The sequence below is a fragment of the Netta rufina genome (assembly GCF_964035555.1).
Source record: "Netta rufina genome assembly, chromosome: 1".
Lineage (NCBI taxonomy): Eukaryota > Metazoa > Chordata > Aves > Anseriformes > Anatidae > Netta > Netta rufina.
Genome location: NC_140123.1, coordinates 9766291 through 9788262, shown reverse-complemented (window position 1 = coordinate 9788262; position 21972 = coordinate 9766291).

Sequence of the window (21972 nt, the reverse complement as noted above, 5' to 3'; positions counted from 1 at the left end):
CAAGTGCAGAGCACAGCACTGTATGAGCTGCTGCAGGGTAAGTTAACAGTTAACAGTTAACAGTAAGTTAACATCCCAGCCGGATCCAGCATCTAGGCAGCCAAATTTCTTAAATATGGGACTTGAATATTTTCCTGAGTCCAATTCAGAGCCCACTGAAGTCTATTAAGAGCCATAGGAGAAAGTGGTAGTGGTGGGGAGAGGTGAAGTGGGAGATAAAATCTGAGACTTAACTGAATACCTTTGACGAATTTCAGCTGATATTCACTGTAATATATATTGCAAGACTGAATCTTGAATTTACTCTTAGGCTGTATAATTCCTTGGTATAGGCTTTCCTTATTCTGCATAGAATCTACCCTTTGCAGGTGAATTTTAGGTTGGTTGTTAGGAAGAATATTGTGCAACACTGCCTCAGTGACTTCCTAAGCTATAATTCATGACAACCAGTGAACATTGTCCAAAGAATTACTACAGTGTGTTTGTTCTTTTATTCCACTCTTTTGTTTATAGTTGTTGGAGATAAAATCCTGGACTACAAGGTGTACTGGGTCTGGCTGGAATGTTAACTTTCCCGGCAGCAGCCCATACGGTGCCGTACTCTGTACTTGTAGCTGGAACAGCAGTGTTATCACACCAGTGTTGTGTCTACTGCTGAGCAGCAGTGGCACAGCATTGGGCCTTTCTCTAACCCTCCTAGGGGGTGGGCAAAAAGTGAGGAGAGAAACATCACTAGGGCAGCTGACCTAAACCAACCAAAGGGATATTCCATACCATGTGATATCACACTCAGCAATAAAAGGTGGAAACAGGAAGAAGAGGGGAGGGGTGGGCTCTCGTTGAGAAGACGTCGGTCCTCCTCTCGAACACCGGCTGCGTGCGTTGAGGCCTTGCTTCAAGGACGTGGTCAATCATCGCTCATTTGTGGGAAGCAGAGAGTAATTTCTTTCCTCTGCACTTCCATATAGCCTTCATTTATTTTGTTTGTTTGTTTTCCTCCCTTCTTTTTATTTTTCCTTTTCCCCTCCCTTTTCCCCTTTCCCTTTTTATTTCCCCTTAGTTAAATTGTTTAGTTCATGGTAGTCTTTATTTAATTATTATAATTATTTCCCTTTAATTAAATTATCCTTATCTCAACCTGTGAGTTGTTCTTTGCTTTACTTCTCCCCCTCCTCATCTAAAGGAGGGGGAGTGAGAGAGCGATTGTGGGGTTTAGCTGCCCAGCACGGTAAAACCACCACACAAGGACCCTTGAGCTGACCTGGTATGGCTGCTCCTAGGCAGTCTAATTATTGAGCTCATGAATGAAGAACAGGAACAGACTATTCACAGAGAGGACATAATATCATTTCTGAAGGCTTTGAAGGGCAGGTGACATAAATCTATGCAGCTTTTGGGGAGAGAGGGTAGAGAGAATGACTAGGCAGGGAGATGGGCTCTATCTTTCTATTGTTCTTGATAAATACTATGCTAAAAGTCAGGGAAATGTGCCAGGAAAATGGAAGAAGTGTGGTACTAGAAAAGAGCATATAGGTTAATCTGAAGCATTTTTTTCCAGTCGCTTGTGCCAGTGACATACATGAATGATCCAGCAACTAGGGATAATGTGATAATGGCAATGCCATTGTGGATTGCATTTCTGTCACATCTGTCCACTGCTCATGGCCCTTCTTCATATCAGAGAGAACAGGGAAGACGTGTTTCCAGTTAGGCCAATAACGCTCTGTCAGGAAGGTAAGCTTCATCATCACTTACTGAATAAGCAATAACATATTGATCATTCAGGAAACATACCCTGTAGAGCTGCTTGCCCTGGAAAATCAATCCTTGACTAACTGGTGCATTTAGTAGAATCAGAATCTACAATAAATCCTAAAAGGCTTGCATTTCACTTTCTGTACTTTTAGATGGGTATCTGCTTGTGTTTGTTATTTAGGATGCTCAAGCATTTGTTCTAAGTTCATGATTTTGTGTAAAAAATACGTATACTAATGCTCTTTTCTTTAGATCTTCAATCACCCCAGATCTTTTAAGCTTCTTCGATTTTCAGTGGCCTCAGAGTTTGAAAAAAATAGTGCTTAAGTAGGTAATCTTCCTCTCTACTGCCAGGGTAGCATGAAGAACAGAGAACTGCAAGTAGCTTCCAGTGGCAAAGAGACAAGATGAGTATTAGCACAACTGTTTAATTGTAGGTGGACTGAAACATTGGATTAAGCTGTATAAGGCACTACAGAATACTTTTTCTTCTGTAATGTAGTGTTCTTCTGCTCATTCGTTAGCAAAAATACAGTTTGACATACATTGAGGGAACTAGTGGCTGATTGTACTTTATGGTCATCATTTAAGGGTCTAGATCAAATTGCTATGTTAATGAAAGAAATCACCAAGCGACTAGAAAAATATAATATTATTACAGCCTTACTGTTTTCCCAGAACTCATTCAGATGGATCTTGGCAGCTTGGAATTTTGATACCAAAAAAAACCCACATAAACAATTATTTAACTTTATAATAGTATTGTCCCTCATAAAAATTTGAGTACAGATATATTTGGATCTTGTGCAGAAAAAAAAATAAAAATGGCATACTAGAGAATTAACATGGACATAATCAAAATCCTATGGCCTAACTGCTAAAATCCAATTACCACACAACCCTTCCTAGACTTGGTATCTATGTAGCAAAAGAGAGTCATTAGCTGGGACTCCATAGCCGTCTTATTTTACCCAATCAATGAAGAAGTCTAAAGAGAAGAAAAATGGAATATATTGGAGATGCTGCAATTGTATTGCGGAGCCATAGAAAAATCTATGACTTAAACATCAAACAATGAATTTTCACCTGAAACATTTTTATATTTCCTGAAAATGTTACGGTTGGAAGTACATCAGAAGTCATAGGCATGTTTAAGTGCTTTCTGAAGTAGAGAGGGCTTTGAACCCAACTTAAAGGGCAGACTTGGTCATAAAAAATAGGGTTGGAAAGAAGCACAGAAGAAAATGATATAGGTAAAGCTGAAGTGGATTTCTTTCCTAAAAGATCCAACAGATCTTTGAAATCTTCTGAGATGGAGGTTCCACCAACTTTGATTGGCAGCTTGCTCCTGTGTTTCATTGTCTGTATCGATAGAAAGCTTTTAACTTCTGATGCAGATTGAAATCTCAGTTGCTACAATTTTAACACACTGATACTGGTTTTACTCACAGTATGCATGGAGATTATCTTTATCTTTCTCTAGCTACCTCTTACATATTTGAAAAGCCATTATACGTCAATATATTGAAAAGTGGGAAAGTGAATATACCCTAGTCTTTCCTCTCTAAAGAAAACAGCACTTTTTTTTTTTTTTTTTTTTTTTCCTTTTTCTCCTTTCTTCTATTAAATGTTGGTTGTCTTTTTTCTAGCCCTGTTCCCTGAACTTTCCAGTTGATACATATCCTTTCTGGATTGCCATGTGGAAAATTAAGAGACTTTACATACCAGACATGTAAAGAGGTATCCTGGAAGAGACACAGCCGGTAGACTATAGTCTTTAGTCTGACAGAATGGAATGCTTCTAGACTCATGCCTGTGGAAAACTGAAGTGCAGGCAGAAGTGAAGCTGTGCTTAATCAGTCAAACTGACCGTCATTGAACTTCATCAAAATCTGACACCCCAGATAAGGTTGTCAGTCACTCGCAGATGATGTATCCATTACATTATGAATTTAGTATATCTGGAGTCGGGTTCTGCTGCACCACACCCTTGTGAAGCTGAGACTTCTGTGCTTTAGCAGACATTAACTAAAGTATGAAGTAGCTGTCATTTTCTTTTGAACAAGCTGTTAGCATCAATCAGTTGGATCATTGTGCTTGAGTATGGTTGACTGAGGTAGCTATTCTAACAGACAGATATCCTGTGTGATTGGTAATACACCAATTTTATCGTTGGTTCCCTTAAATTGCATTTGATGTTTTGGATGAAATAAAACACCTATACTGAGCTCAACAGTGCAGGATTTTGCTGGAAAGTAAAAGCTTTCTCTGATGCTTCGTAGAAACAGCTGGCATTTGTCTGTAAGTTTGAAAAAGAAAGGATTTTTTAATATGATATTGTGCTTAAGAAATATCATTCTGTGAAAAAAAATATTGACAACGCAGAGAATTTAGAACTGCGTTTATTAACTTTTCTACATGAGTCTACTCTGTAAACAATTAAGTACATAAGATTAAAAGGCTAAGGCAAACTTTACTAAATCATTGCCTTTCATGTAAAATAGCTATAAAAGACAGTTAAGCACATATTTCACCCAAAACAGAAGAAGACGTAATGACATTCAGTAGTTAGAATAACCTTTTGAAGGGTATTTGCAGTAGGTGATAAACTGAGGTGCAGAAAGGAACAAACTTGGAAGAAAGAATCAATCCAGATTTAGAAGTGTGAAGAATGGATTAGAAGATTTCTGGAAAAGTGTTTGCTGTAAACCAGGAAACTGCCTTCATCTGTTTTCATCCCTCTTGTGTTCAAGAGGGTTGAGATGCTTACAATACAGGAGCAGCATCGAATGCATACCGTCATCTAGCTTTTTCACAGTTTCTTATTCTGCCCTATTTATTTTCAATTTATCTTCTCTTTCTGGTCAGGAAGATAACCCCAGTGCTAGAAACAAAGTGTGTTGCCACAAAGATATGTTACGAGTTAGGACTCACCTATTGTAATCCGGAAGAAATAGTGGATATGCTTTCAGACAATACAAAGATCGTTTTATCTTTGTTACTATAGAAAGAAGAAAAAAAATGATTTCCCTTTGAACACTGTTGTTTGAACGATGACTGCAAAATGTCTAGGCAAGCTGAAAAGCACAGTTACAAAATTCTGTAATAATAAAAAAGCTTAAACAGAGGGCCATTTGGCCAGAGGTCAGGATGTCCCAGCTTACATGAACAGCTGAGGATAGCTTAGTTTCTTACTTCAGCATTGTAGCACAAATAAATGGCTAGGTGTGAAAGCGTATCTTAACGGCCAAGCTCAGACAACCAAGTCTAATAAAACTGAAGAATTTACTCTCAGAAAACAGATTGTCCTAGAAATGATGCAAGTCCTGGACATGCAGTGGAAACTCAACTAGCCAAAGTGTGATGCCAAAAGCTAAATATTGAGGAAAAGAGTCAGCTGTCTCTGAGCTGATGGACGTCCTGTGGAGGCCTACAGCCATACCAAGGACTGTAAAGATAAATTAGCAAAACAATTTTTGAATATTTTCCTGGACTTGAACTTAAATTATAACAGCCTAAAGAACACCAAGGATGTGAGCCAACAATTTGCCCTTGTCTCAAAGAAGGCTAATGGCATCCTGGGCAAAGCACAGCCAGCACTTGAGGGAAGAGATCCTTCCCCTTGGCCAATCCTCCAGATGATTTCAGTGAGGCTTTAGTGCATAGTTCTGATGAGAAGAAAGATGGGAACACCAGACTCACAGAATCACAGAATTTCTAGGTTGGAAGAGACCTCAAGATCATCGAGTCCAACCACCGACCTAACGCTAGCAGTCCCCACTAAACCATATCCCTAAGCTCTACATCTAAACGTCTTTTGAAGACTTCCAGGGATGGTGACCCCACCACTTCCCTGGGCAGCCTGTTCCAGTGCCTCACAACCCTTTCAGTGAAGAAGTTCTTCCTAACATCTAACCTAAAACTCCCCTGGCTCAACTTAAGCCCATTCCCCCTCGTCCTGTCACCAGGCACGTGGGAGAACAGGCCAACCCCCACCTCGCTACAGCCTCCCTTGAGGTACCTATAGAGAGTGATAAGGTCGCCCCTGAGCCTCCTCTTCTCCAGGCTGAACAAGCCCAGCTCCCTCAGCCGCTCCTCGTAGGACTTGTTCTCCAGGCCCCTCACCAGCTTCGTCGCCCTTCTCTGCACCCGCTCAAGCACCTCGATGTCCTTCTTGTAGAGAGGGGCCCAAAACTGAACACAGTACTCGAGGTGCGGCCTCACCAGAGCTGAGTAAAGGGGGACTCCACACAGAATTAGGTGAAATATTTTTGAACACTTATGGATGGTAAAATAGGTGATACCCTGGAGGATTTGGCAGCTCATTGTGACCTCTGGCACACAATGTTAAAAATAAGCATAAGGAAATATAAGAAAACTTCAAAGATGGTGGAGGATGGTATTTTTCATAGCAGATAATTTAGAGATAAATTTGGGGCTGTATGCCTGTCTGATCCGAGGCTTTGTAGCAGTACTCTGTGGTGGGTTGCCGGCTTCTTCTAGGTCTGTTAATACTGATACGTCAGAAAGGGGTAGGTTTGACATATTCAACTACTGTCTGCATAATTTTATTGCAAGCCCTTTGGAAATCAGTAGGATGCCCATTGACTCAGCACAGAACACTAAAGGCAGTACTTTACTAGTACTAGCCCTAGTGGAAGGGCTAGTCCATGTGGCATGGATAACATTTATAAAAAATTAGCTGATGTATTTGTAGATTGGCAGTGCATGGAGTTGAAAGCTAACAACATGAACTGGAATTAAAAAAATAATAATAATTTGGGTTAGGAGGAAGTGGGAATATACTTTTGCTAACAAGGGAATGTAACATTGCATGGAGCACAGCCCTCCATAAGCTTATACTATCAGAATTTCATGTTTCCTATTAAATAATGTTTGGATTTTTTAAGGCATTTTTCTTTTAAGCAGTTTCAATGTTATTCCTATGCTACTGCATGGACTGAACAAATCACTGCAGGAACTGACTTGATGTTGCTTAGTATTTTCAGGTTTGAGGTCTCTACTCAGTCTTCCTGTTCTGGGCTAGCTGTGGTTTAAAAACCTCTTTATGCTAAGCAGTGCCAGTGCCATTAATTTGAGGGGAGGTATTGATGCAAGAATATAAATTATTAAACAAAGAAATTACTTGCAACACTGAAAGTCTAAATTCCCCTGAGAGGGAGCACTGAACCAGACTGATGAATACCTAGAGATGATTAATGATTAGAAATGAACTCTTCAGTCATCAGTCATGTGGGGAGGGTTTTGTGAGCGAAGTCCCTGTAGCATATCCTTGAAATTGCTTAGAATGCTGCTCTTCCAGTCAAACGTGGGTGTAGACTCAAGCATGGCAATCCTCGTGCCTTCTTTAATGATGAAGTAGAAAATAAAGGAATTTGTTGCTCAGGGACACGACCATACTCGGCAGGAGAATCATCTCTTCTTTGTTTTCCATATTTTGCAGAGGTGCAAGTGATGCTGGCCTATTAGCTAACACAGTAATTACGAGGCTGCCAGAGCAGACTGTTGTAACAGAAGTTTTGCAGAGGTAGAAATAAATGAATATCCCAAGTCTGCTATAATGTGATGTTTCTATACTGCTGCTTGTGGAGCTCTAATTTGCTAAAAGGAGATAATACAATGAGTTTACATATTCTCATAACAGTTTAGAGTTTCTGACACTAAAATATATTTAATTGGTTTATGTTTTTACATGTGCCTTTTCTGCCTCCAATACTCCTTGTGCTCCTTGTGTTTTGTTTTACTTTTTTTTTTTTTTTTTTTTTTTTTTTTTTATTCTGTTCACAGCCCTACATTATTTTTCTTCCTCCTTTCTAGCCCATGTACCTGTTATGATTTCCCTGGAATCTATGGAAAACCAATCAGCATTCACAGTCACCCCTACACCAGTTTGTTACAAAGTGTGTTGATGAGGAATGGCTGATGAATTCCCAGCAACAGATGTTCTGTCCAACTGCTAACAGTTAAATGAGAACCATGCAAAAGTATACTGCTCAGTCATCATCATGTTCTAACAACATCTGGTTCATTTGCAGGTGCCCTCTGCTTCAGTAACATTATATTAAACTCCATGCATTATATTATAAAGGTAACTGATGTTTTTTGTGTCAGGCTGTGGGGGAAAATAGCTGCTTTTGTCACTAAATGAGTCTACTGCTAACTGTTGAAATAAAATGACTGGAAATAAATGAGTTTATAAGCTGTTGTTTAGATTCCCAACTTCCAGGTAAGCCAGAAATTTAAGTGGCTGTTTTCTGTCTAACTGAAGTTTTTCCTACACATTTTTTTAACGTTAGTTGTATGTTCTTACTTCTGATAATATTATTACTTCTGGAAATACAGTCACAAGTTGTTAATCTCCTCCTGATTTCGAAGTTTCTTAGTCCAGAGATTCACAAAGTTAGGTTTTTGGAAGACTAAATAATTGGTAGAATGTCAAGCTGGGGCAAAATTTATCTGCAGTATAGTAGTCGGTAGAGTGAAATGATGTTGCCTTGTCAGTATTAGAGTATTACAAATGGGAAAACTCAGCATTGCTGTTAAATTCATGCTTGACTGGGATGTGTACAGGTTATTCCCATTGCAGATAATCTGAGTCAATTTGTATTCCAAATTTCATGATGCGGAGTGGAGAACTGACTGAAGATTCGCAGGTCAGCCATGTTGTTAATACAGTGTCTTCTCAAACTTCAATATTGCTAATCAGTTCATTTGTACTTAGCTCCATAGGTCCTACAGCTGATGCTCTCTCTTTTGCATCATTGAAGAATGGAGCTACCTTACTACCACTGAAGTGGTTGGTACCTTGGACCTAGGCAGTGTGGTATCTTCTTGGCCCTCCAAATCAGTGGGGAAAGCAGAGGGAGTTGCAGGACTCCGGAACTGTAGCTGTGGAGCTCTCTGGAGTTAACGGGATATGCATTCTTACCTGTGTGGAAGGAAAGGCTGCTGGAAGGTCTGTTAGAAGACATTATAGCCTTATCAATCAGCAGTTTCTGTTGAGAACAGCCACAAATAAAGCAACCCTGTTGCAGAAAATCTACAAAAGCTTTGTGACCCTAAGCTGTCTTTTCTTTGAGACATGAAAAAATCTAAAATGAATTCTGCTTCTGCATACAAGAGGCCAAGTTAAATCTTTAATCAAACATATGTGGCTCATCCAGAGTCATTTTTACTCTTTTATGCATTCTCATACTTACCATGATTTAAAGACTTTTTCCAGAAATACAGAGATCCAGATCCAGAGATTTGATGGGAACACAGTGAAATTCAACTCTTACTTGCTCATCTGAGGACTCACTCTGCTTTAATTTGATTTGTCAGTGAATCTTCCAAATTAGTAGAACACAGGGTACCTGTATGAAGGGACATATATATTCTTGCTGCTGAAGTAGAATTTCAGTTGTCTGGTATTTGGGGGCTTATGGTGATACTATTTTTGTTTCTTTCAAAGCATTTATTCAAATATGTACAACTACTAAGGGTATCACAGTTTATCAGCTAAGCACTGCTACAATAATCCAAATGAAATATTGGGTTGGAAGTCTAAATTTATAATTGGTTACATAGATGAAATTACACAGATAAAGTTTCCATCAACTGCAATGGGAGCTGCATATATGAGAGTGGATCCGAACCAGTTCCATCTTGGGAGCTGTGAATACTGCTTGGAAATATGAGCCATAATGCCCTCTTTGGCTGGCATAAATCTGGTGTAAATATGAGCGGCACTTGGTCAGCATGCTGGTCACTTTTGACCCAGACATCTCCTTGATCATTTGGTAACCACAGAAGAAATTCTCTGTCTGCTGCTGTTCCTCATTATGTGTCTAAAGACTTTTTGTTGATGCAATTAGTCCAGTCTATTGTGGGGTGGTGTGGTTAGAGCTCTGACTGATGGTTGTTCTTCAGTTCAAACACCAAATATAAGAAGCTTCTATGTAATTAAGTCTTTTAGCTCTGCAGTGAATACCAAGACTGTGGAACAGTACTTGACATTTATGGCTCCTCTACAGAAGCATACATGAGATCCAGCTCTTCTGCTTTTTTTTTTTTTTTTTTTTTTTTAATTTATTCTCAGAACAGTGTAGCAGTATTAAAGATATTTCTCCCAAACAATCAATTTAAAATGCACTGCCCTGTCTTGCTCTTGATGCCCTTACTGACATCTTCACGGTAACATGATGCACTTACGGTAAATGAATTCACAAATGCTTCAATGAAAAAGAAGGGTTTTTTTCCTCCGCTTCCAAGAATTTGTCTCAATTAGATCACAAGCTCTTTTTAACAGATAAGAGAGAGAGGAACTTGGGTGTTTACAGTGCTGAATGGCTGTTGTTAACAATTTTAGATAGGGTTGAGGTTTTGAGATACATATCTTATTTGCCAGTATTGACCTAGAGGAAAGGACAGGGTTTAATTCTTAGAAATAATAGATCAAAGCCACACTGAAACAACGTGGCAGAAAAATCCCTGAGCTGTTGCTTGGTGGTTTTCAGACAAAGAACTTGGTTGGTGTCAAGAGCTCTCTCTTTAGCATTTTTCTCCATTGTATATAATGCATGTGCCCATTTGGGCACATTTGTCTACTAGCCCCATTTCTTTTGTTATGGTTAGGTCACAGATGGGATTTCCTTTGCTAGTGATAGTATCACTGACTCCCGTATTCTGTTTCAAGGCTGAGTTTCATATTCTGCAGGGAAGCGGTCTGTCAGGATGACAGCACCAGGCATGTCACTCAGTCGAGACCAGTCACTGAGTTCTTAAACAGGGATGTTCTGGGGAGAATCTCTGCATGCTGTTCTCCATAGAAAGTAGTTTCACAGGAAGCATGGAGATGTGTTAGTGTTGTTCAATACTAAATCTTCTTTCAGAGATGCAGCTTTGATTAAATTTGGCAGCATTTTTATTTTTGCTGTGTTCCACCTCATGCACCTCACCATGTAGCAAAGAGGGCTGTGTAGGTTAAATGTGAGAAGATGAATATGACTGATACTGATTTTTTGAGCAGATGAATTGTACTTTTGGGGTATTCAACTGTTAGCAGTAGCTTTTTTTCTGTCTTGGGTGAGATCAGCTGTGGATCCTTTGTTTTGTAGTTGTTTTTAGTACTGTCTCTTCTGTGCTTGAATTGGTTTGAAGAAATCTGATCTATTGAGTTTTCTGTCTAAACTGAGATAGCTGACTGAACATTGCATTTTCACCCATCATAACAGAATATTTACAGGAAAGTTGTCTTCTGAATTTTGCTGAGAGCATTTCGTGCACATGTATAAGGGCATTCTCTGTGAGATTTTGATCTCTTTCTTCTGGATTCATTTCTACATTCCTAGTTCCTTCCTAAGAGCATATTTGTTCAATTTGCACTGCATTTCTCTTTTACCTTTTCTTCTCGATCTTGGCAGTTTTTCTTTACTAAGTGTAAACCACTCATCCCTGTTGTGGTTTAACAGCAACAGACAGCTAAGCACACACCATCACTCTCACTCCTCCTCCTCAAAAGGACCAGGGGAGAAAATACAATATAAAAGTTCATGGGCTGAGGTAAGGACAGGGAGTTCACTCACGAAGTATTGTCACAGGCAAAAAAGACACAGCTTACAGAAGATTAATCTGTTGCCCATTACTACTAGACTAGAGCAGTGAGAACTAAAAGGAAACTACAAACACCTTCCCCTCATCCACCGTCTACTACCTCCTCCCCCCCGAGAAGTGCAGGGCAATGGGGAAAGAGCTGCTCCCCTATGGCTCCATACCACAGGGTTCATCCCCCAGGAGCAAACTGCTCCAGCACAGGTCCCCCATGGGCGGCAGCTCCCCCCCAGGCCCCCTGCTTCTGCATGGGCTCCGCTCCACGGGCTGCAGCTCAATCTGGGGCCTGTTCCTGCGTGGGCTCTCCATGGGCCACAGCCTCCTCCAGGCCACATCCACCTGCTCCACCGGGGGCTCCTCCACGGGCTGCAGCGTGGAGATCTGCTCCATGTGGGACCCATGGGCTGCAGGGGGACAGCCTGCTCCACCAGGGGCCTCTCCACAGGCCGCAGGGGAACTTGTGCTGCCTTGTGCCTGGAGCACCTCCTGCCGTCCTGCTGCACTGACCTTGGGGGCTGCAGGGCTGCTTCTCTCTCAGCTCTCACCCCTCTCTCCCAACTGCTGTAGTGCAGCAGGTTTTCCCTTCCTTCAGTCTGGTCTCCTAGAGGCACAACCAGCGTTGCTTATTGCCTCAGCTCTGGCCAGCGGCAGATCCCTTTTCAAGTTGGCTGGAAATGCTCAATACCAATTCTGTCTGGCATGGGGTAGCTTCTGGATTCTTCTTACAGAGGCCACCCCTGCAGTCCCACTGCTACTAAATCCTTCCCACATAAATCTGATGCAATCTGTGATATGGACAATATCAGTGCACAATATCATTTCTATCCAATAGAAGCTGCTAATGATTTTACCTAAATTTCTTTTAGATAGTACATGTATTTTCCTGAGTTTTTGAGTTTTCCTTACAGCACTGTCCTACTTTTTCTAATATTAGATTTCATGGCCCATTAGATTGTTGTTATTATTGACTTTTTCTTTGTGTTTTTCCAGAGGATTTAATGATTCTAGGAACTCATGATTTTTCACTAGATTTTCTGGCTTACTTACATCCCTTTCTCTTTAAAATCTCAGTGTGGTTTCATTCTGCCTTTATTTTCTGTATTGGATCATCGATCAAGAATAATTCAGACCCATTGTCTGATAACTGGGCTATCTGTCTTGTAAAGAAAGGGATTCATTTTTAGTTACCCCTTGTTCCTATGTATTAAGTATTCATCATTTCTTTGTATTTCTTCTCTGTAGTCAAAATACCTTCTCTGTTGCCCTGAAACACTACTTTCTGTGTAAGTTTATTATTGTAGTGATATGTAAGGCTGCAAATCAGAAAAGAATATTTTAGGGTTCTCCAGAACTCCCTGTTTCCTGAAGAAGTCCCTGATTTTCTGCTGAGATTTGGATTTCTTGTACATAAAATGTTGTTACAGTCATGAATTCACTTTTACTTTATTGCTTTGCTTTTCTTCTTGACTTGAAGGTGTGCTTGGTGATTTAGAGTAAGAGGATGGATACTCAGGTTTGAAGCAAGCATCAGATAAGCCTGAAATTCTTATTGCTTAATGCATGCTGCTTCAGTCTTAACTTCATTCTTCAAGGGGCTAACAGCTGGTTTGTGATGCTACTGTCCCTCCAAGAGGGAGAAAACATACATTAGAGTGCAGATGTGTGCTAGATATTGTATCAACAGGGGCTGATGTGATGTGAATCAATAGATCCCTGTGTTTCCACTTTTCCTAGTGTTGTGGTTTAGCCCTGGCAGGCACAGCACCACACAGCTGCTTGCTCCATCTCCCCAGTGGAGATGGGGGAGAGAACTGGAAAGGTAAAAGTGCGAGAACTCATGGGCTGAGACAAAGACAGGTTGCCAGGTAAAGCAAAAGCTGTGTATGCAAGCACAGCAAACCAAAGAATTCATCACTGCTTCCCATCGGCAGGCAGGTATTCAGGCAGGAAAACAGGGCTCATCACATGTAACAGTTCCTTGGGAAGACAAATGCCATCACCACCAATGTCCCCCCTTCATCCTTCTTAACCCCAGCTGTTATTGCTGAGCATGACACCACACTGTGTGGGACATCCGTTTGGCCAGTCTGGGTCAGCTCCTGGCTGTGTGCCCTCCCAGGTGCTTGTGCACCCCCAGGTACCTTGCTGGCAGGGCATCACTAGAAGCTGAATTTGTGGTTTTACAGCAATGGACAGCTCTGTGTGAGCACTGTTCTGCAGCAACAAAAGCATCACCACCATTTTAATCAAAAATCCAAAACATGGCATCATACAAGCCTCTACAAAGAAAATAACTCTATCCCAGCCAAAACTATGACACCTAGATATGTGACTGAGATGAGAGCACACAGACAGTGCGTTGATTGCTGTGGTTCGGCAAAAGCTGGGGACATATTTCCTGCACATCTCTTCTGAACGTGTGTGTGCTTCAAAATCTGGGCAGCAGTGTCAGGCTATTTCTGTTTTGGACTCTCTGTGTGTGAGTTACTGAAGTGGAAGACAGGGAACTGGAAATATCTATTGTTTGAAATCAGTGTTTTACCTGAAATATTAATTTCAGTAAAGCTTTCTTTTCTAATTTCCAGAAATCAATGTAAATAGTAATGCTACAGATAAAGCTGTTAATCTGGAGATTCAGCCAGTTGTCTGTGATGTGGAGAAATCCAGATCCAAGCAAGTGCCCTGCCTGTTTTAGAGTATGTGTTTCCCATCTCCCAGATGAGTATATTCATTAAAAAAAAAAAAAAAAAAAAGCAGCTTAATAGTTGAACTTAATAGTTGAAAACATTGGTCTTCTTTGTATGGCACATTTTAGTCTCAGATTTCAAAGAATTGCTCAATTCCAGAAAAGTTTCACCATTCCAGTTGTTTTGGGAGAGAAAATGGAAGTATCAAGCAGATAGCAAGCCTTGCTAAGCTCATAGAGGACATAGAACTACAGCCAATGTCTCTTAGTGATCCACTTGTCTCCTCATATACCCTCTGTTTCTCATAGTTATTTCTATACACAGTAATACTAACAGGCTCTTCAGATGGAGATCATCTTTTTTATTCCATAATATTATTCATCTTATTAGAGCTTGTCTTATAATATTTATTATTATATATTATCAATTATATTAATTATATGTTATATTATATATGTGTGTGTTTATAATATATTAATTATATTTTATTCATCTTATTAGAGCTTATCTTCCTTTGAATGGTATCTATTACTTTTCTTGGCAAGCAGGTTCTTTGATTTGAGAACAAAATGTATTTATGGAAGGCAAGGTCCCTGGGATCTAGTTCTGACTGATGCTTTTCTTCAGTTTTGTCTGAACAATTATTCCTGTGCCTTGGTTTCAGCAGTTCTGATGGATAAACTGTAAACAAGGTCTGGCTTAATCAGCGTTGTGGGGCTGAAAACAAAATAACTGTATAATGTGAAAAAGTGTTCTCATGAAGAAATTACTGTCACAGAGCAAACAATGCCAGAGTTCTGCTCCTAGTCTTGTTGTGAGACACTGGGAAACTCAGATGTAATTACTACCCTGCCTCAAAGGGATAACTATGTGAGGATAAGTATATTAAGACTTAAATGATCTGTGATGGTAGAAGATGTTGGCCAAGGAAAGTCCGCATGGAATTTACTACTAACCTTTTGTCAGCTCTTGAATTTGATTAAACAGCTACCATTTTGCTCAGAATAAAAGTCCCAATTTTAATGTATTTTTCCCTTAAAAAAAAAAGAAAAGAAAAGAAAAAAAAAAAAAAAGAGGCTGTATTTCATGTTTATAGATTAAATCTCCAAAACATGTTCAAAGTAGTTTAGATACTCAGATGTGAGAATCTATCTGCCTCTCTTAATTACTTTTTGCCAGTTGCATTCTTTGGGAGCTGACTCATAGATGTATTTTTAATGCTTGGGTTTGGCAGTTTTGCGCTAACTGAACTGTCATCCAAAGGTAAAATCAAAAGACTATCATAACTCCTATGCTGAGAAAAAAACAAACAAACAAACAGACAAACAAAACAACAACAAAAAACAAACAAACAAAAACAACAACAACAACAACAAACACAACAAAGAAAACATTTTTATTCAGCAAAACAAGGTGAAAACTGAGCTCTTTTTGCATGGGATAGAAAGAGCATTGGATATGTCTCATTTCTCAGATGTCTTGTCAGAGTTTTGAAACACTTTTTGATGTGGTCGTAAGTTAGCTACTATGGATTTAGTACCTGGTACAAAGCTGGACTATTTCAATATGTGGTAGAAAGAGAGAGAATTAACTTTCTTTACCTTATGTATCTCAACAGTTTCTTAGTCCGAAAATCATCCTCAAGATAGCTCTTCGATCTAAATACTTACTAAGGTTTGAATTAACAGGAATAACTGAGTAGCTATTGAATTTCTGGACACAATAAACTGAATGATAGCTTGAACTCTGAAGTTCAGGTTAAAACATGCTTTCCTGAAAGTCAGTTCCTCTTCTGGGGGCTAATTTTACCATTTTGGGATATGAAAATTCTTATTCTCCTTGGTGGAGGAATGTTCTTCAAGAGATGATCCAAGACACTATCTGGGTATGACAAAGGACAGACATGACAGAGTTTCCAATTTCCTCCTTTAACAACTACATTTTGAAGGAAATGGAGTCTGTGGTTTTCCTCCAGCTTTCTGGTTTGCGAAAATACCTATGGATTATACACTGTGTAAAATACTGCAGTTCTGAGTATGATACCTTTTGTACATAGGGTTTGTGTAATGAACAGAGTAAGATTGCAAGTTGCAGCTCCTTGTGTTGTTGTAACCCAGAGCAACTAAGAAGAATTGGGCCTGCATTCTTAACTCCCATGTTTCTTTGAAAGAAACGTTGAAGGACTGGAACCTGTTAAAATACAACTTGCCATTTGGATCACTGGCTTGGGAAAAAACAAGACAAAAACTTGGGCTATGCACTGCATCACTCCCAAGGATACCTCCCAGCCCCAGAACAGTGAGTGAGATTGTTGTTCAGAATGGTGAGATGAAATGAAAATGCTCAGTACCAGAAGCATCACCCACTTTCCAGAGCTTATTTACTTTCTTGGAAAAAGGCTGCCTGGAAGCTGTCTGTTTTTTCATATTCTACAAATGAAACCTGAGCCTATCTCCATCTGTGTGTTGTTCTTGCTTTCCAAAGCTGAAACTCTCTTCCCTGGAAGGCAGCACTTTGGCTCTTCGCTCAGTCTGAGAGAAGGAAGTTTTTACCTGTACTGATACAAACCTGTGTCCATGGATCCACAGTGCCTCGCTCTCTAACACTTAAGTGCAAAGGTGATGCATGCATGTACTGCAAAGTCGACAATGCATCAGAACAAAATGGCTCTATTATATAATGTTCAGATGCTGTCTGAACATTAACAGCATTAGATTAGTCTATACATTAAAGAATTTCTATAAACAGTTCAGAAGGACATAAAAATCTTTCCTATATTGTTTTTGTTTAGAATAATTAAATGAAAGTAATTGTATAAATCATGGTTTGTACTGATATGTTAGGAAATTCATTTGTAAGGTGAAAGCAATAACGTACATGCTGTTGAAAGCCTAATTTTTAGAAAACTAAGTACAATAGGGATGACTGGATGACTGCTCAAGTTAAAGATAACAGATGAAATTAATCAAACTTGGCAATGCTTTTAATGTAGGTGATGTCCCTCGGTCCTACATCCGAGTCTTGTAAAATACTCACTCATAAAACGTCTGTTTTCTGCTATATTGATTGTATTTTAGCCACCTAGCTCTTCCTACTGTTTGATGTGGTAAAAGTGTTACTTTCAAGAACAAAATATTTTCAATGGCCATGTCTCTACTGAGCAATGACTCCTGATCCCTAGGGAATGGGAAACAAGCATTGCCAACGCTGACAAAGCCAGAGTTACAGTGCTCTGTCTGTCCTCAGAGTACTGAAGGTAATTGCCTCCTTTCTCTGGACAAGGACAGCTTTCTTTACTGCTAGACCTCATGCTCTGCTCTCTGCTGCACCTGCTGCTTTTTCCTCTCACTTACTGCTTCAGCAGTGCCCTTGATTTATAGCAGTGCAACCCAGTGATACTTATGTGAAGGACAGAGAAGTGTAAATAGTCCAGTCATTGTTATATACCATAACTGGTGAATTTTTCAACAAGTGAAATTGGGACCAGATAATATCAATGGATAATATACATGTTTTTGCACATTCTGTACAAATATAACCCAGTGATGGTGCCTACTCAGGATACCCTGTCTCTCTGACAGGATAACCTGTCTACCCTGAACTCACTGGGTGAGTTCATGATCCACACAGTGAAGATTTTGTCAGTTTTATCAGTTTTAGCCTTGATTTTAATGGCTCCTGATTTAAATGGTTATGGAGTTCTCTGTGGATGCCTAATGCATCCCATGTTGTTTATCATTTTTGTACCATATATACAGGCAAGCAAGCAAGCAAGTCTTGCAGTAATTCTAGTGATTTCTGCCCTACCTGTGTATGGATGAGAATTTTTGTAGAAATGGTCCGTCTCTATAAATGTGCTTGTACATGGGGAGATCAAAATAAGGCTACCAAGCAAACTTGGATGATATGAAAGAAATCCATTTTAATAGGAACATATGCTCTGTTGCTGTTAGGTTGCTGAATGGTCTGGTATCTTTCCTCAGCCTATAAGTTGTCTTTTAACAAGGTGAATGAGGACTTCGATGTTACTGCATTTTCTTGGCAGTTTTACTGACTGAGAAAACTGATAATAAAGGAAATTGCAAGCTCAAATTGCAAGCTCATCCACAGCAGAGATGCATGAGATGTAAATGTCAGTCACAAATGTTATGACTTTGAATATTTCCAGTATCACTTGTACCTGCACAGTGGCACTTTTGGGCTAAGGCATTGCTGGGCTAAGACTTGGTGTCCCATACTAGAAAGAGTCAAATGAATTTTGCATCAATAGCCTTGAAGTGTGTTTGCTTGGAATCTGCACTTGTATGGCTTGAAAAGGGATGCAAACTGAACATCTCATATGCTAGCAAATTTAATCTGTATCTATTTAAAAGAAATAATAAAGAGAAAAAAAAAAAAAAAAAAAAAGTAGAACTCTGGCCTTGAACACCTCCAGGGATGGGGCATCCACAACTTCTCTGGGCAGCCTGTTCCACTGCCTCACCACCCTCTGAGTAAAGAATTTCTTCTTTATGTCTAATCTAAATCTCCTGTCTTTTGGTTTACAACCATTACTCTTTGTCCTATCAGTGCACTCTGTGAAAAAGAGTCCTTTAGCAATGCTTTTGGAGGTGAGCTGTTGAACACTGGAGCCCTTTCTAAACTTTTCTCCTTACAGACCCGTCCTTTTTGGCCTAACTTTTATTTCTGGTGACACTGAATGTGTGACTGCTGTGATACACACTGATATCCTAGAGAGTGAACCAAGAATATCATAAGCAAGACCGTTAATTACATCTAGAATTAAAGAATCAGTTGGTGCTAGCACCTTGCTGGTGCTAGAACAAATCCCTGTCTTTGGTCATTCTGGCCCCACAGGGAGCAATGTACACTATGAATGAGAGGTGAAATTTTACAAAGATTCGGGGGACAGAGCATGGTTCTTAGTGGGCTAAGTACTTCCATGTATTCAGCTGTACTATTTGGTTCCTATTCTATCCTAGATCTCAAATATTTGGTTTAATCCAGTTTATTTAACCTGGAACAGTATGAACTACTATCCTTTTAATTCCATGTTTGATCAGTGGTACCACAGTTAAAAACCATTGTTTCCCCAGAACTTTATGAAAAGAACTTTTTCTCCAGAAAACTTTATGAAGACCTAACAGATCAAATGTTCTTTCAGAAATTTGTCAAAATCTACGGTATTGCAGGTTGGAACAGGGACTAACTTTGATCAATGAAAGAAGAGAAAATGGCAAATAAACCATTGATCAAAATTAGTTTTATATCATCTTTTTTTTGGTTCAATCCTATGCCTAAAAAGAGGCACAAGTCTCTCATATGCTTCTGTGTTGTATTTACTCTTTCTAATACACTTAGGAAGATAGCCATTAAAAGGTGTCATCAGGATAAGACAACTGACAACCTGGCAGCCAGGTATCTCTACTCCCTGTTAATACTTCAATTAAATTTAAAACCCCGGGTAAATATATATATATATATGTATGTATATATTCTTGACAGATCAACCTTCTAAACTTTAGTTTATCTGAATTATCGGAGCATCTCAGGGGCAAGAACATAGTTTATTTGTCCTAAATTCTACCCCTCTATAATCATTATATATTTTTCATGGAACAGATCAGGAAAAGACTGGCAAAATCTGAAGAGCTCATGTTATCAGTCCCACAGATGGGCTCAGAATATTATGCAGACAAATTACATGCTGCCTCCTCAGGTCAACAGATTGCCCATTAAGGATAGATAATCTGATAATGATTTAGGATACATCTGTGGGCAGAGGGGACCAAAAGCTCTGGCCAAAGCTGTTCCTGTTGAGTTGGAATAATACCAGTGGACAATAATTTATCACCTAGAGCCCTGAGAACCGAGCTAACTGGATATACTAGCTAAACCTACCATGCCAGAAATGGGCAGCTGCTGAAAGCTACTGATGAAATATAAACTGAGAATACATTGTTTTGGCTCTCTTCCATAAAGTGAAAAGTGAAGGGCACACAGTAAGCTTGCCACATCACTGTGAACTCAGATGTGTACATCCTATCACTTTGTATTTTGACTTCCATTTCTTTTTTTTTTTTTTTTTTTTTTCTTTTGCAAACTAAACACTAGCAGTAATGCTGATGATGTTTGCATTCCAATCCAGGTGGCAAATTTTAAGTTATTTGATGCTGGAGGCAAATAAAATATTGCCTTTTAAGCACTGAAGGCACAAAACGAGAGCCTATCACTAGTTAGCCTTAAAATCCAGCTCCAGTGTTTACTCCAGTTCCTGACTTTAGTCTGTGTTCTTAATATGTAGTGTTTGAGAGGGTGATTAGTAGGTTGCAATGAGTTGAGTAATGAAGTCAATAAAGATCTTCTCTTTGGCTCACTTACATTTTATTAGTAAATATCTTTATTTCTGCTTCCTCTCCTTATTTCATTAAGTGTTATTCCAACTGACAAACAGATCAGAAAGATGCTATTTTATGTTGTATATTTCTAATGCTTATAAGATTTTTGCACTAAATGCACTTATTTATGCATCACTATTTAATATGAACAGTTATTAAAGTCTTTTTCTGTGTTGAAGCTGAAGTACTTAGCTAAGTCATCATCCCGGAATACTTTGCTCTGACAGTTTTGCTACCATTGTGGTGTTGGCTGGCAGCATGTATTTAAAAAGACTGCTTACAATGAAATCTTCTGAAGATGTTCCACAAGCACTTGCTCTGTACTGGGGACAAAAGATGGCTTTAAAACTGCATTACCTTTAGGTAAACTCTCTTTAAAAGGACATGGCAAACTGCTCAAAATATTCTGATGCATACACAATGACAGATTTACATTTGTGGTGTTTGAAGGCAAGCTGGGAACTGCAATGGGAATGCTGCAGCACTGAACAACTCCACAATTGGTAATGGATGCGTGAATGGTTTCTTCCACTTATTTATGATTCTAAAATAACTGGGTCTGATCACTTTGACCTTCTAAAGCTTTTAGTCTTTAGACAAAATATGTAATAGTCAGCAGTTCCAAAACTTCAGAGGGATCCAGACTCTACCTTATTATTTGTACAGCAATAATTATTACAAATCTCTGATTAGATCAGGATCCCCACAGGCTTGATACTGTACTTCCATCTTCCCTGATAAGCTGACAATCTAAATTAAAAATGAAAATAGAAAAAGATTGCCTTCTCATACAGTTCTGTTGTAATAATCTGAAATATTTTAAAATATTTTATATACAAAAAGCTTGTAAAACTCTATAAATTAAACAAGCATTAATAGTCCGCTGGGAAAATTAAAATAGTGAAAATAAAGAATGAAGGTCAAAAAGACTCTCTGGCATCCATGGGGTTGTGACTATCCTGTATAAAGATTCACTTGTCTAGACATACTCTGGGTGCTTGGATCCTCAAAACACTCAGGGTAATTCAGACAGAGATCTGATCTAGCAGCCTGTTCTGTTTCTAAAGCTGTATTGGGATTCTCAGCAGGAGAAATTAGCCCATGTCAAGCTCTGACATTACTTGACCAGACTGCTTCTTGCAGCCAAGCTAACTTATTTTCTGTACAGTCAGTTGCGGAGCACAGTGTAGATAAGATGCTGAGACCACAGGAATTCTTGCCTCAATGTTTGTGCCAATATTCTTCAAAGTCTGGTTGTACAATTAAAAATGATTAGTTCTGTTGTGGTTGCTACCTGCCTGCTGAAGGGTGGTGATGGACTTGATAACCACTGTTAGATGTCTGCAACTGGGAAGTAAATTACCTCAGTTTTATGACTAACAAGCAGTAAACTGCTATGCTGCAGGAATAAAATCGCTTCTGTATGCACAGCCTTACCCAAGCTGTTCCTTTTGTATATTGCTTTTTTTTCAATGTGTACAGTATGCTTAGGTAGATACAATGTAAATGCTTGCTTTTCA